The sequence below is a fragment of the Typopeltis vanoorti genome, chromosome 2 (assembly GCF_054136105.1).
Source record: "Typopeltis vanoorti isolate ZY-2024b chromosome 2, IOZ_Tvanoo_1.0, whole genome shotgun sequence".
In the NCBI taxonomy this organism is placed as follows: Eukaryota; Metazoa; Arthropoda; class Arachnida; order Uropygi; family Thelyphonidae; genus Typopeltis; species Typopeltis vanoorti.
The window spans coordinates 54,998,663-55,011,592 of record NC_143550.1 but is presented as its reverse complement, the minus strand read 5'-3'; the positions used below and the strand labels follow the sequence as shown (position 1 = coordinate 55,011,592).

The window sequence follows — 12,930 nt, the reverse complement described above, 5'->3', positions numbered from 1 at the left end:
TAATAAATATCAGCTATGTATTGTATTTAAACCTTATGTCAAATTGGCAACTCTTGTCCATTCACCTAAGGATAAACTCTCTTCTCTATCACATCCAGGAGTTTATGAAGTGCCCTGTTCTTGTGACCGAGCTGACTATGGACAGACAGGAAGAAATATGGACATCTGCCTCAGTGAACATAAAAAATACATCCAGCACTATCGCTATGGCAGGTAGGGTCTAGCAGACCATTGGAAAAAACAAAAGCATAGCACAGAAGTCGTTATAAGTCAGAGTGATTGTTCTTGGAATCAATAGATGCCTTGAAACATACTCCAAACCTCAACAAGTATGGCTGTATAAATATGTCAAAAAATTTGGGAGACAGTCATTTAAGACCAAATTAATGTCGTGCGTTGTCTCTGTCCCCCCCCCCCCCCAACATAGATGGTGCCTAATTAGGACTTCAGTCTGTGTTGTATGTTACAATTTTTCAAACTAGTCCCATTGTTATATCGGATTGTTGTCGTTTCGTGTACTGTAACAAACTGTTTTGTGCTCTGAAGATGTGGATAGAATACCAGCGAAATATTAGCAATATCTGTGTCAACAATGTACATTAACTTATTAAAAGATTTCCTTTTCTGATAACATTTTTGAATTGAGTCAATTAGGCATAACCAACTTTATTTCATCTTTTTTTTAATTTAATCAGTTCATTCTCCTTAAGGCTATGAACTAAAGAAGCAAGAGGTAAAAAAAAATTAATTCAATTGGGCAAGAACAGATAATACAAGAGATCTAAAACTTTTCATCTAGTGTAATAATTCAGAAACATTTTGAGAAAAGATCATGAAACTAAACTAGATTATATGCATATCACTCACTGCTACTCTGCATGCCCACAAGGATTATTATAACTTTGCATTTACTTGTGCTTAGTGCTGCCTGTTTTAAAGCTGAAAACTTTAGTAAAGCAGACATTCAGATTTAAGAAATTCTTAAAGCATTTGGTAATGCACATTTGCTAGGCAAAAGTGTTTTCATGGGTTTTAAGGTTGCTGGCTGGCTGAAAAAATATTAAATATGACTCACACTAGCTAATCAACCACTCAAATTCATATGGATGGCATAATGGTTCATGTAGACTATCCCACAATTAAAATTCAACAGATGATTGATGTTTGTCAGTGGATTTTAACAAAAGATGTTGGGATGCACAGTGTTAACAAAATCCTTTAAGACTGTCACAGAAGATCAGGAAGAGTCCTTGAAGTGATCCAAGAAACTTTTTTTTAAAGATTATCCATGCTACCAGCTTCCAAGTAATATTTCTGAAAACATATCCCCCAAAAAAGACTATTCAAATTGAGAGGAAGCATTACAAGACGGTTCAATCCTATTTCAGGACTTGTGGAAGTGTTATTTTCTCTTTATATGTATATGTCGTGCCTTATTGTCCTTTATAAATCTTACCTATAGTTCTTTAGTCTTTGGATTAATTGTTCTGCTGTTCCTGTTCTGGCCACTAATTTTACAGTGCTTAGTCTTAGTTAGACCCAAATTTTATCAGATACCGTTTTTCTGACGGATCACGTGTGTTATTCTTGCAGACAAAGAGAATGCCCTGGGCGAGAGCTAAATTCTTCTATTGTTGCAGTTCTGGAGTTAGCTCCTTTTCGGAATCAAGAAAAATTTATTTGTTAACACAGTTGCGCCATCTTGATTCCTATACAAAAAGATATTCCTGTCAGAGAGTTAACACGCTGATAATCACACGGTTAGAATCTATTATTTAATACACCCTATTAGTTTATTCTTTAATCAGCAGTCGTAACCAAATCTCCTTCCCCCCTGCACTTGAATTTACACAGGTTCTAATTTTAGCAAACGGTACATTGGCATGAGAAATCAGGCAAGTTTCTTAGGTATAGAAAGCAAAACATTTATATTACACCTAAGGTATTGTACACAGAGATCAAAACTTTGTTTTAGACATATGACTTGTTCATGAAAGAAAATCTCAAAGGTTCTCAGACAATCTATCTAATTATAACTAAATAGTCACTTAAAAGGTTTTCAACAGATCAATTAATCTAATTCTCGTTAACTTATCACAGTTATATAAGTGAACAACCTTTCAATTCCCAGGTTGGCTACAATATACCAAAATTCTATCATGGACATAATTTAGTAACTACGAACTTCTAAGAATACAACATTTAGCCACAAAGTAAAACACTATAGTCCAGACAGTTATAAAAAGGTCATATCACATATACGGCTAGCACTTTCACTTGCTCTAGTCCTGCTCTCAGTTCGAAAGACAATAAAAGTTTCTACGTTACCGACCACGTGGGCTTAACGTCAATCTGTGCTGATTCCCTTCGGTTAGGTTCCTAGGTCTGCTATCTGTAATTTCCTCCGACTTCCTACCACTAGTGATTACGATCACGAACCATAACTTTAGCGACACCGCTTCGACAGATAGGCATGTACGACTCTGCATAAAGCTGCTGTCTCCTCTGGCTGCATGGCTATGCCGCTGCTATGCTTGAAACGGATTGCTACTTGACTTTGTAGCCGTCGTTGACCATCCTTCTAGTCGTTGCCACGAACTGCTTCCATCAGAACCCACAGTTGAGGGAGAGAGAGACACCACGAAGAACAGAGGACTGAGAGAGAGAGCTATTTTCGGTGCCAAATCCTTATATATCCCCTTGTCCACTCTCCCAACTACGTCACTGATTGCTCACAACACCTAACTCTTTTTTGCACACTCCTTTACGCTTCTCCCTGAAATGCTCCTCATCACATGGGTGCCTCACGCACGTGTCTCGAACTTCACATTGTGATGCCCCGGGGTTATGTTCAAAAGCTGATTAGGCTAAAGTGGACTTGGCTTAAACTTTCTCCTTCTAAAGTAACTTTCACTAAGACCTTTTAGACTCTGGTATGTTATTTATAATACAGTTTACAATTTATCACTTACAAAATTCCGTTAATAAAATATTAATACATTAAAGTTTTTACACCTATGTAACAAGCATTTCCTTTTTTATAGAGTTTTTAGATCCTAGTTAATTCCTGAATGAAATGCTCAATAACAAATTGAAAGGTTCAATTTGTTATTGAGCATTTCATTCAGGATTTAACAGAAGTAAAACAGCATGGTTTTGATTTAAAAAAAAATTAAAGTTAAATTAATCTAAACTTTAAAAGCACCTGTGGCATAACTATAAAACAATAAACCACACATTCAGCAACCTGTTTTGATTGATAAACTGATTGTTGTATGTACCTTATTCTTGTTCTTTGCTTTGCCTGATGTTTCTGCAAACTGATGACATGCTGTTATTTTCAATATGAAATATCTGTACTTTCATCAAAGTTTGTTACTGTGGTTAGCATGTAATTTTCTTGTTTTACAATTAAATCATATGTTTCAATATCATTTTACACACACACTGCTTGGAAAGAAGTCAATGGACACCCCCATGGACAAGGTACATCACGGCATGTAATGACCACGTGTTTGTAGCCGGTATAGTTAGTTGCTATGATGAAAAGTACACTGACATGTAGGGATAAGGAGGCGGTGGTGCCTCTATATAAGGCACTGGTGAAACCACACATGGAGTACTATGCTCAGATTTGGTCACCTAGTTTTCAGTGTGATGTAGAAACACTAGAGAAGGTCCAAAGACAAATGACCAAAGTGATATGAGAACTCTGAAGTGTTGATAAGAGGAGATATGACAGATATCCTCAAGTTAATTAAGGGATTCCATCTGTTTAATTCAGAAGGAAACATAAAAAAAAGTGTATGTTAAGATGGGAAGGCCAAGAGGTCATCCCTAGAAGTTGTATAACGATGTGGTGAAAAAAAAAAAATAATAATAAATAATACTCCCAAGTCAGTGCAACTACATTATCTATCAATAATTGTATAGATACCACTGCTATTTGACGTTATGGAATATTCCAGGTTTATTAATAATGTAAAAACTGGTGTACAGATAGTGGGAAGCAGTATTTCGTCATAGTAGTTGAATACAGGTTGTATGGCAACATGACATGAACTCAGTGACTTTGAGAGAGGTGTCATCATTGGCTGTTACATTGGTGGCATGTACACATGTGCTATTGCCGTTCGAATGGAGCATCCAAAATCAACAGTTCGTGATATGATCAACAAATGGAGACGTTCTGGCATCACTAGTGAAGGAAAACATCCAGGGCAGCTGCCAAAAATAACTGACGGCAACAGGAGGGTGTTAAAACAGGTATGCAAAAATTGACTATAATTGGCACAGCTCATCTGTGATGAGTTCCAGAGTGCAAGTAGCACCATGGTGAGCACCGATACTGTACAAAAAGAACTCCATTTAGTGGGTTTCCATGGAATAGCAGCAGCACACAAGCCGAACATTACAACAACGAACATGCCGGCTTGTTTGGCCTGGTGCAAATAGTGTGAGAACTGGACAACTGACCAGTTCACACACTGGAGATTACAGTGGAAAATGGTACTCTGAAGCGATGAATCAAGGTTCACCTGTTTCCAGTCCGATGGCAAGGTGTGGAAGCAGCCTGGTGAACACTTCTTATCACATGTGTTGTACCCACAGTAAAGTTGGGTGGTGGGGTGAATTCAGCTGGGTGGAGTGGGACAACTGGTTGTTGTCCATGGTTCCATGAAGGCAGCTCAATACCTTGATATTCCGGATAATCAGGTGCTGCCTACACTGTGGAGTTTTTATGGAACAGACACGTGTTATTATCAAGACGACAATGCCCCATGCCACAAAGCTGCAACTGTTATGGAAGAGTATGAAGAGACAGGTGTTAAATGACTGTCCTGGCCTGCGCAGATTCCTAACCTCAACCCCATTGAACACCTTGGAGCGGAGAATGAGGTCCAGAGCAGCACATCCTCGATCTCCATTTCTTCCATCAAGGATGGAAGAATGTCTTTCTTCCTTGAAAGAAGAATGGATACAAATTCCATCTGATGTCTGCTGCACATTGGTGGAAAGTCTCCCTCAAAGCCAATGGTGGACATACCCGATATTAGTGTTTGCCTGCTGGTATCCATTGTAAATTACTAAAGTGTCCAGACAATTATCGGTAGATAGTGTATATCCAAATGCAATGGCTGTGAGAAGGGAAATGACAGAATTTGAAAGAGGCATCATGATAGGATGCCATGTTGCAGGCCTATCTGTTCAGAAAATTGTTGGCAAATGGGGCCAACTCAGGTCAACAATCAGTGATAAAATAATGAGATGGAAGCATAGGGAGTCAACTGTGGAGTTTTCATGCTACCCACAGTGGACAACCCACCACACCCACTGAATGACTGTAGGGTGCCATGAAGAATAATATTTAAAACCGCCATTCATTGGCCAACACACTGAATGTGGAGTTCCAGGTATTTATTGGAATATGAATCAGTACAAAAACATTCAGAACCAAGGTTCACAAATGGGTTTCCATGGTAAGATCACAATATGCAAGCCTCACATTACCCGAAACAACATGCAATGTTGCAAAGAGTGGGTACAGTGGGACATGGAAGCTTGCTAAGCTGTGTTATGGAGTGATGAATCATGATTCATCCTCTATTGAGAAGATGGACAGTTTTGGTGGTGGATGCCAAGTGAATATGTCTTACCAGAGTGTGTAATCCCAACTATGAAATTTTTTGGTGGTGGTGTGATGGTATGGTCATTTTTCCTGGTTTGTCCTTGGACCTCTGTTTGTGGTGCCATGGACACTGAACTCAGAGAGGTATCTCAACCTTCTGAACAATGCAATGCATGCCACTTTGTGGAGTTTTCATGGAACTGACAATTTCTCTCTTTCAGCAAGATAATGCACCCTGTCATAAGGTTGCTGCTGTAACTGCATAGTTTGTGAATATGAATGTCACCAGTCGTGTGAAGACATTCATGTCACCAACCCTTAACTGGTCTTCATAGAGCCCTGATCTCAACCCTACTGAACATCTGTAGGATGAAATGGAGAATCGGGTTAGGTCAAAGGATGTCCTCCACAGTTCAGGACCTCATTATAACCTACAGAAAGAATGGTCCAAAATTCCCACTGATTGCTATTGTACGCTTGTGGAAACAATGCCTTCGTATGATTCCTGCAGTCATTCCTACATCTTATTAAAGTGGAGGTTGCTTAAGAGTCAAAGATGTGTAACTGAGAGGAGCCCTCCACATAGCCTTCAAAAGAATGCAGAGAACTGATCAGGGCTTCTGACCTAATGTCCAACCCTCACCATCTCATGGTGCACCCTGTTAGGTATATACGTGGATGCTGAACAAAAGAGGATGGGCTGGCAATTTGGGATTCCAACTGAATTGTATTCTTATTGGTTTAAACCAAAATATAAAACAATGGCACAACATGACAGAAGAATTTCATACTTTCTTTCAGCGCTGTCCAGTTAAAAAAGGGCCCCCGTTGTTTTCACCAGTGAACCAGCGTGAACAGTGAAAAGTCAGCTACTGGAACACACCCCAACTCAACATCACCATAGTTCAAGATCAGTATTATCAACATAAGAACCCAGAAGGGGCAAAGAAATGGAGCTCGCTGAATAATTGGATAAGTACCAGATCAATATAATAGGGATGACTGAAACAAAAAAAGACAAAAACTGGTGAGATCTTTCTGAGCAATAAATACAAAATGTTATATTCAGACAATGACAATCAAGGAAAAGAATTAGCGATAGCATGCAACACTAAATACGAGGCTAATCTTCTTGAATGGAAGGCAATATCAAGTAGTGATGTGGTCAAATATTCAGAATAGGGAACTGGACAATAACTGATTTTTGCCTATGGTCCCACAGAAGGTTCTACTAAGGTAGAAGTGGAGGAATTTTTTGAGGCTTTAGAGAAAGCAACTGACACAATATAAAAAGAAAAGCTGGTCCTTGTTGGGGATCTAAATAGCAGAGTAGGAAATGATTGTCTGACATACAAAAATTTGGAGAAAAGAGCAAAGCTAATAATAATGGCAAATACCTGTTGGATTTCTGCTCAGGACATGGACTGCTTATTACTAACACAATGTTCTAACATAAACATGTGCATAAATTCACATGGAGAGAAGAGGCAAGGAATAAGAAAAGTCTCATCGACTATGTTGTTGTAGAGAGGGATGTTTTTTCACTGGAGAAGGACACTAGAGCGTACAGAGGATTTGAAATTGGAAGTGATCACATTTAGTCTTGAGCAGGATAACATTGAATTTCTTACTGAAAAGAAGAACATGTAAGAAAGTTTTAAAGCGAATAAAAGTTGAGCAGCTCTCAGGTGTGAACTGAAGACTAAAATACACAAACATTATTCAAGAAAAAATGAGAGTTTGAGAACAGGAACCAAATCATGGAAATTCAGTGGCAAGCCCTGAAGAAAACACTGATTGCCAGAGAGGCATGTGGTTAGGATAGAAAAATCAAAACTCTATGGTGGACACAAGAAGTGAAAGAGGCAGTGAAGGAAAAGAAGAAAGTATATAGAAAGTTCCTGACAAATAAGTCGGCTTGTATTCTTAGAGAATACAGAAACAAATATAAGAAAGATAAACACTGTGTAAAACTAGATAAACAAACATCATGGGAAGACATTTGACAAGAACATAGAAAATAAATATCAAGACGGTAGCAAAATATTCTAGAGACTGCTGTAAAAGCTCAGAAATGTTGGAAAGGTGACATGAAAACTGGTGAAAAAGATATTCTTGATGTATGGAGTAATCACGTTGAAAAATTGTAAACGAAACAATCAGTCACAGCACAATGGTAAAAAACACTCAACTGGCATGCAATCAGGAATACATATCCCTATTTGAAGTAAAAACAGCCATCAAAAGCCTGAAATGTGGAAAGGCAGCAGGAGTAGATGATATTCGACCAGAAAGTATGGAGTCTTACAGTGGCTGCACTGCATAGTTCAGAAGGCGTGGACAGGGGTGAATACCAGATGATCGGAGTAGAGCTTATAATACCCAAAATACATAGTACAAAAGGGAAATAAAACTGAATGTAAGAATTAGAGGCTTACTGAGTGTTCCTGGTAAGATTTATTCAACGGTTGAGAAGGATTTTGGAAGGGAAGCTTGGTGAAGAACAAACTGGATTCAGGCCAAGTAGAGGTTGTCCGGTCCGCGCGGTTAGCCTAGTGGCTTTGCGTTTTGCAACCATATGCCTGGGGAAGGAGTGTCCTAGGTTCGATTCCCGTCGGAGACGTGAGGAGCTGAAGGATCTTCTTCAGCCATAGCCAAGTTAGCCGGTCTTGGGCGCGGGCAGTAGGGTTTTTTCCGCCAGTTTATCTAGTGTTTTTCATCCCGCAAGCAGGCAAACCGGCCCCGTGAACACACAGGGATACAGCCAAGAATACCTTGAGACATAGGAGTGACCATTCTATCCTCGTATTTCGGTTACGAAATCCAAGCATGCTTGGAAGGTTGTGGGCCTTAAAGGCCTGTTAAAGCCATTGGGATAGGATAGGATAGATAGAGGTTGTCCGGATCAGATTTTCACTTTATGTCATGCAGCTGAGAAACTGAGGAAATACAACAAATGTCTGTATTTAAGTTTTTTAGATCTGGAAAAGGCATATGACAAGATGCCAAGAGAAAAGCTATTCAAGAGGCTACAGTTATATGGTGTCAATGGGGCATTATATCAAGCAATACTTAGTCTTTATTTGAGTTGTAAGTCAGCAGTTAGAATTGAAGGAAGTATAGGAAGATGGCTTGATATTAAATCTGGTGTCAGACAAGGATGTACATTATCCCTTCTGTTATTCATTATCTATATGGATCACATTATGAAGGAAAGTGGTATTAAACCTGATATCAAAATTGGAGATGTTAATCTCAGCTCTTTACTTTATGTAGATGATGTTATACTTTTAAATAAATCCAGTATATGTCTGCAAGATTCTCTGACTAAACTGAATAAACTTTGTAATAAATTTGGTATGAAAATCAGCAATAACAAGACAAAGACAATGAAAATAGGCAGAAACATTGAAAATATCAACTGCATCGTGAATGGGGAACCTATAGAACAAGTAAAACATTTCAGTTACTTAGGCACAATTTTTAATGAAGACTTTAAATTAAATATGGAAATAGACAACAGAATCAACAAAGCTGGTATGATAGGAAATCAAGTGAATAAATTTATGTGGAATAAGAGAGAAATTAGTCAAAACTACATTAGTTTAAATCAATTTTAACTTATGGATCTGAGAGCTGGGGGTTAGAAATAAAACACTTCACCAATGACTAGAGACCACAGATATGAGAGTCCTGAAAAAGATTAGTTGCATGAACAGATGGCATCAATGGCAATATCATATTAAAAACTAGGCTATTAGGAAAGAACTTGACATTGGGAAGGTCACTTAAACAGAATAGGAGAGAAAAGATTAACAAAACAAGTGTTCTCTGCTAGGCTGGAGGAAAAAGACCCAGAGGAAGAATTAGATATAGGTGGATTAATTGCAGAAATATAAGATTTGATAATGTTGGAGTCTTGACAGATAACAGAATGATTTGGAGGAAAATTGTTGATAGGCACTTAGTAATGATTTAAGTTCTTCATGCAGAACTATCATAATATCTGTAAACCCCTTGAAGCTACATGTCAGGAATTTGATCATGACCATGGCTGTTTGTTCCTCACACTATGGTGTACATTGACTTCTTTCCAAGTAGCCTATATACACTAAGAGTGCACTTAGAACAACATGTAAATGAGATATTTCAAGGACCTTCCATTGTTTTTGAACACACTAACAATTTTAATCTGGCCTGTGAGAATGTATCAGAAAACTGGTTTAAAAAGAAAAAAAATCTACAAAGTTAAATCACCCAAATATAAGCATGCAAACACATATTCACTGACATTTAATCCTGAACCACATGTACTGTACTTTGTTTCCAGCTCAAAAACAAGTTGTAGCCACAGGCTTTAGTCATCTACCAAACTGTTATATTACTTCTAAAATAGAAATAACTTCTTCATGTGAAGCATGAAAAACATTAAACCAAAAACTAGAAATGGAATATTAGGATAATTTTGGCTGGTGCCTGCAAAACTGTATCATTTTCATAACTCCAATTTCAAAAACTGTTGCATACATACAATTTGAAACACGAAATATACGCAATGCTTGTGATATATATAACACTAAATAGCAATTAAGTTACAACATAGTTAAATCTTGACATCTTTTAATGAATTACTATTAGGCAAGCTTCTCCTTTATGTTCAAATCACATACACAATATTTAACGATAAACCCTTCTGCACACTCACCACACAGAAGAGAATCTGGATCTCATATGCTTCCTAACCACACTCCCATAGCTTCCAGGAATGATTTCTAGTTTTCCCTTCATCGGCAAAGAACTATAAAATATTGCTTGCATCTACACACACCAACCATTGAATTAGAAGACTTTATGCAAAATACCTGGTCAGGTGCTTCACCATATGCACTAGGCAACTATTTAAGAATGCTGCTGGTCAGTCATCATCACTAGTGTTGATCACGAAGGGGAAAAATAAAGGATCTTTTGGAGTTTGATAAAGGACTTATTGTGCTTACCAGTCTGGCTGGGTCATAATTTTGAAAACAGCAGAGCTTACTGGTTTCTCAAAAGGCAAGGTATCCCTGTTAATTAGTGAAAAAATAACCTACACTGCTTGTCTAAGAGGCCTAACTGTAGTCCTAAGACAGCCAGTCTGTCAAAAACGAGACAGCTATTGTCTGAGGAGGCTTGTACGAACAAACAAAACTTCCCGTGTGTGTGTGTGTGCGTGCACGCATGCGTGTGTGTGTGTGTGTGTGTGTGTGTGTGTGTGTGTGTGTGTGTGTGTGTGTGTGTGTGTGTGTGTGTGTGTGTGTGTGTGTGTGCAGCAATTGAGCGAAGCATTTAATGAAGGCTGTTTCCAACCCATATCTCACCGAACTATGCACAGGGAATTGAAAAGAATTAGCATTAGCAGTCGTATGCCTATATAGAAACCACTGATTTCTGCAAAGAACTGGAAAATTTGTCTATAGTGGTGTCAGGAACAGTGTGACTGGAAGACTATGAAAAAGCGATGTGGTCCAATGAGTCACGGTACACCTTATTCTGTACCACTAGTAGACAGAGTTTGGCAGGAGCCCTAGGAATCAAAAAAGCCAGCTTGCCTTGTAAACACAATTCAAGGCTGCTGGAAGTTTAGGTATTCTCCAAGGAATATTTGAACATTGTTGCAGATCAAGTCCATCCTGTAATGTTGGCTTTTTATCAAGCATGTGATGGTTGTTTCATGGATGACAATGTTACTGCCCATCAAACAATTGTTCAGCAAATATAACAGTGGCAGCTAAATCTTCACTGGCCACCACAAAGCCCAGATGTGAAGCCCATTGAGAATGTATGGGACATGTTAGAAAAACAGATCCAGGAGTGAAGACCTCTTCCATCAAATCAGAGCCAGTTAGAGGACTGTCTGGTGAATGGCTGGTATGTTGAAGGCCTCAATCCAATTCTACACATTGTGGAATCTATGCCAAACCACATGTGCTCATTTCAGACAAATTATGGAGCTACAACCATGTTAGAATTAATTACTTTAATTTTTCAACATTTTGACCTTCATATTAAGGTCATCTCGAGTACACTCAATATATACAGAGTCAAGCTATACTACATTTCAAACAGTATGCCAAAAAGACAATGATTTGATCAACAACTATTCTACTGGCCTGACCTCTAGTGGAAAAAAAATAGTGGTTGATCAAATCATTGTCTCTTTGGCATACTGTTTGAAATGTAATATAGCTTGTCTCTGTATATATACCAGGGTGATCTGAAAGTTCTCAGCCTCGACCATAGATGGCAACATTATCGGCAAGTTTTTTTTTTTTTTTTCTAAGTTTGAATATCTGTCATAAGCATCCATGTGAAATTGAAAGTCATTCTATCAAGTAGTTTGTTTTATACAGCTACCTAAAGCAAGTGTTGCTTGTATCATTTGAAATGGATAAAATTGAGTATCCTGCAGTTATAAAATTCTTTGTAAAAGAAGGTTTAAATGCTAAAAGAAATTCATTCAAAGTTCATAAAAGTTTATGGGCACTCTTCTCCTTCGTTTCTGACAATTAAGAAATGGGCTGCAGAGTTTAAACGTGGCTGTACCAGCCTTGAAGATGACCCAAGTGAAGGTCGTCCAAAGAGTGTAACAAAACCAGAAATCATTGATCAAGTGCAATATGGTATTGGATGACCGGCAAGTCAAAGTGCATGAAATTGCTGACACTATAGGCATTTCAAAAGAACGTATAGGATATATTTTGCATGAAGAATTGCAAATAAAAAAGCTTTGCACAAGATGGGTGTTGTGCTTGCTCACAAAAATGCACTCACATGAAAATCTCTGAACAGTGATTGGAGCGTTTTAACAAAACTGATTTTGTGCATCGATTTATTACTACGGATGAGACTTGGATTCACCATCACACACCAGAATCCAAATAGTAGTCAAAACAGTGGACAAAAGCCGGTTCCATCAGCAAGAACGGTCATGGCATCAGTGTTTTGGGATGCATTTTGTTTATTGATTATCTTGAAAAGGATAAAACATAACCAGGGAATATTATTCCAATCTTTTAACCAGACTAGACGAAAAAATTCATGAGAAAAGACCCAGTTTGCAGAAGGAAAAAAATCATCTTTCATCAGGACAATGCACCTGCCCACAAAGGTATTTTGGCAATGGGAAAATTAAGAGATCTAACTATGAATTGTTGGAGCATCCATCCTATTTCCCAAAACTAAAACTCTTCCTCGCTGGCCAGAGTTTTTCTTTAAATCAAGAGGTGATTACAGCTGTAGAGGGGTATTTTGCAGATCTTACT

At 38.1% G+C, this 12,930-nt stretch overlaps 1 protein-coding gene across 3 annotated transcripts in view; it reads right to left on the bottom strand.

Moving 5' to 3' along the window:
- The window catches only part of LOC150109024 (protein tweety-like), a 322,889-nt gene that overhangs the window by 252,096 nt on the left and 57,863 nt on the right, over positions 1-12,930 (bottom strand). The window lies entirely within an intron of this gene.